Below are 3,605 nucleotides of genomic sequence, written 5' to 3' on the forward strand. Positions count from 1 at the left end.
CCAATAAGAATAAAAACTTTCTTATGATTCAAGAAAGGAATTTAATATAATGCATTTTTTACATGAGATGTTCTCCCTCTTCATTGGGGCATGTAATTTTTTTTTTACAACACACACACACTTGTCTTCATTAAAGGTTTGTTATGTATATTTTATTAAAAAGCACACAAACATTTGTGTAAATTTATTAACCTATGAGAGACAATATTGAATGAAGATTTTCAGCCCAAAAGAGTGTGAATTAAAGTAGGATCAATAAGGTGTCTATTGTTGGTTTGTAGTTTAAAAGAGTATGAATCAAAGGCTTGAATGTATAATTGAGTTGTTTGATTTTATTGTGGAGATAAATAGAAGATATCATTTATATGCACTGCCAAGCCTCTATTGTGTTTGAAATATGTTATTGGCTTATACTATTTGATGTCATGGAAATGGGGACAAGGCACCAACAAAGTTCAATGTTAATAAGTTAGTTTCAACCATAAAACCAAAACAAAGAACTAAAAACCATTTCAAACATATCAAAAGAGATTTCAAAAAAGCATGAAAGAAGTTTAACAAAACAAAAGAAAGGAGAAGAGCGTCCCTAAGATGCTTCCATAATGTCTTTTGATGCTTCTCCCTTGTTTCTCCCCTCTCCAAGTCTCAAATGAGTGTAGCTCTCAGCTTTTAGCACTAGCCATGGATACCATACGAAGATTCAAGATGGTTGGATGTGATAAACAAATGCTATGCAAGTGTAGATAGTGATGCTATGAAAAAACTCTATGCTAATACCAGTATAACAACAATACTCTAATGCTTCCTTCTTTGCTTGAGGAGAAGAGTTCTATTTATAGAAGAAATAGGGAAATGAAGGGTTAAAATCGAGCAATCTTAACAAGGGTTAGGATTGAAAGATATTCAATCCATGTGAGACTTTCAACCCAATCCCATGTTGACAAGTGTCACCATGAGGAGGCTTGAGAGGAGAGATAAGGAACATTAAATGCTTGAGGGGACATGATGGTTACCCTGGGGAGTTGGGTTAGGGTTAGGTTAATGGATATTCCTTTTATCCAAGGGATAAATGAATGTGCAAGGGTTAAATGGTTACCTTAGTTAAAGAAATAAATTATTTGAAGAGACCCATGAGTCAAAAGGATGGTTAAGTTAGAGGAAAGTCTCTAACCAAAGGTAAAAGGTGAGTTAACCATAAATGGTTATGTAAGAGCCTTTAATGGTTTGGATGACTTTAGAGGTTAACCATTTGAAGACATAAAGCCTTTAATGGTTATTGAAGACTTTGGAGGTTTTTGAGAAGTGACTTCCTTTTATTTAGGAATGTGACAATGATTAGGATAGGATTAGGCTAATTAGAAGGAGTTAGAAGAATCTAGAAGGGATTTAGGCATGCAAGTGGATTTTGTAGGAGAATGCAAGTGGGAGAAATTTTGGGATTTTCAATTGAAATAAAATCATTTATTTCAATTAAATGGTATAATTTGCATTTGGATAGATATTTAAATAAATATTAATTTATTTAAATGCGAATGTGAATTTTGGATTTTATTTAAATAAATCTTAATTTATTTACATGAGAAAAAGGAAGATAAAGCATTAAATACTTGAAGACTTTGAGGGAAACCATTAAAGGCTTGAGAAGACTCTAGAAGGAAGCCATTAAGTTTAAAGACTTTAAGGGAAACCATTAAAGGCTTGAGAAGACTCTAGAAGGAAGCCATTAAGTTTGAAGACTTTAAGGGAGACCATTAAAGGTTTCAAGTGGGTGAGGATAAATAGGATTTTAAATAAATAATTTATTTATTTAAAATAGTTGTGCAACTTGCATTTGTAGGAAAATGCAAGTGGGTGGAGGATAAAGGTGATTTAAATAAATGTTAATTTATTTAAATGTGAGAGATGGAATTTTGGGAGATTTAAATAAATATTAATCTATTTAAATGTGAGAGAAGATTTAATTAAACAAATATGATTTATTTATCTAATTAATGGTCTAAATTTGGTTAAGTGAATTAAATCAAATAAATTGAATAATTTTTTTAATTAATAAGAGAAGAGGGTTAAGATGAATTAATTAAATATAATTAATTATTGATTGATGGTTAAATAATCAAATAAATACTAAATATTCATTTAATTAAGTGGACAGATTTATGTGACTACATTTGCCCCTCTTTGAGACAGTGCGATTTTATCGCGTCATTTCAAAGAAAGAAAAATAGGTGTGAAGAAATATGCCCCATAAAATGTTAATTTAATGGGTGGTATGCCCCCTCGAGAGATGGACCAAATTTTTTGAAAAATCGGGCGATCTCTCAAAAAAGAATGAAAATTGGCGGGGTGGTAGAATAGAAGAAATTAGCAACAACGGTGAAAGACTGGAAGAAAACAGAGTCAATACGGAGAAATGGTAAGCCAATGAGTACCCGTAGGCTATGCAGGAGATACAATGCAAATGTGGTGTTGTGATTTTGATTAATACTGTACAATTGATCAAAATTGGTTGGACAATCTAGTGCAATTGGTTTAATTGCCTCGGTTGAGTCAAAGCATGACAATTAATGTCAGTTGTTCACTTGGACAGAATAAAGTCTGAGTAAGTGAATCAAAGTGACCTGATGGTGACTTAGAAAATTGATGTAATTGCCTGATGAAGTCAAGGTATTTGAAGCAAAATACTCGTTGAAACTTAGACAATTGATGTAATTGCCCGATGAAGTCAAGGTATTTGAAGCAAAATACTCGTTGAGACTTAGACAATTGATGTAATTATTTGTTATGATTGTGTTTGATTGGTTGATCAATTGATAGTGTGTGCGTGTGATGGATGGTTGTGGTGAATCATAGCAGCCCCGTTGAGACTAGGTCATTATGATAAATGCCAGTTGTAGTCTAGGTTTGCCATAATCGATTACCTGTTGAGACCCAAAGATACTTGATCAAAGTATCTGTTGATAGTCTAGGTGTGTGTGAGTCGATGTGCCTATGTAGACAGAGTAATTGGCTTGATTGGGTTGATGAGAGATGATGTAGGGTATGTGATGTTGATTGAGGGTGAGGGGGGGTTCGATGTTAGATAAAAGAAATGGAGGACCTATGATGCATTCCTATGGAAGAAGAGGAAAATAGAGTATCCATTGTCATTACTATGTATGTATGATATGCATCTATTATGAATGTATGGATGGATGGAATGCAACGGAATGCAATATATACAGATGAGATGGAATGATGATCCATAGTGCTTTATTTTTCATCATTGAGCATGGTATTATCAATCCTGGATGAGGCAGTAGGAACCAAGGATGGAGCATTGTACTTGCAAGCAAGCAACATAAATAAAGAGTAAATAATATGGACCCTCCATAATGGTTCATGCTCATATGGTCGAGGTATACGCTGTAGTCAGCAAACCGTAGTGATCCATGACTGTATTTTGCTTAAGATCACGTAGCTTAGTGAACTTCCCACGTAGACACCATTAGTACATGCCCCAAAACTTCATTGAAATAATTCGCAGAAGACATACAAACAATGCTTAGGAACCATCCCAAACACTCTAATCACTTGTGGATATCCCGGAGTAGCATAGGAACCGGATA

Source organism: Cryptomeria japonica, chromosome 8 (assembly GCF_030272615.1).
Source record: "Cryptomeria japonica chromosome 8, Sugi_1.0, whole genome shotgun sequence".
In the NCBI taxonomy this organism is placed as follows: domain Eukaryota; kingdom Viridiplantae; phylum Streptophyta; class Pinopsida; order Cupressales; family Cupressaceae; genus Cryptomeria; species Cryptomeria japonica.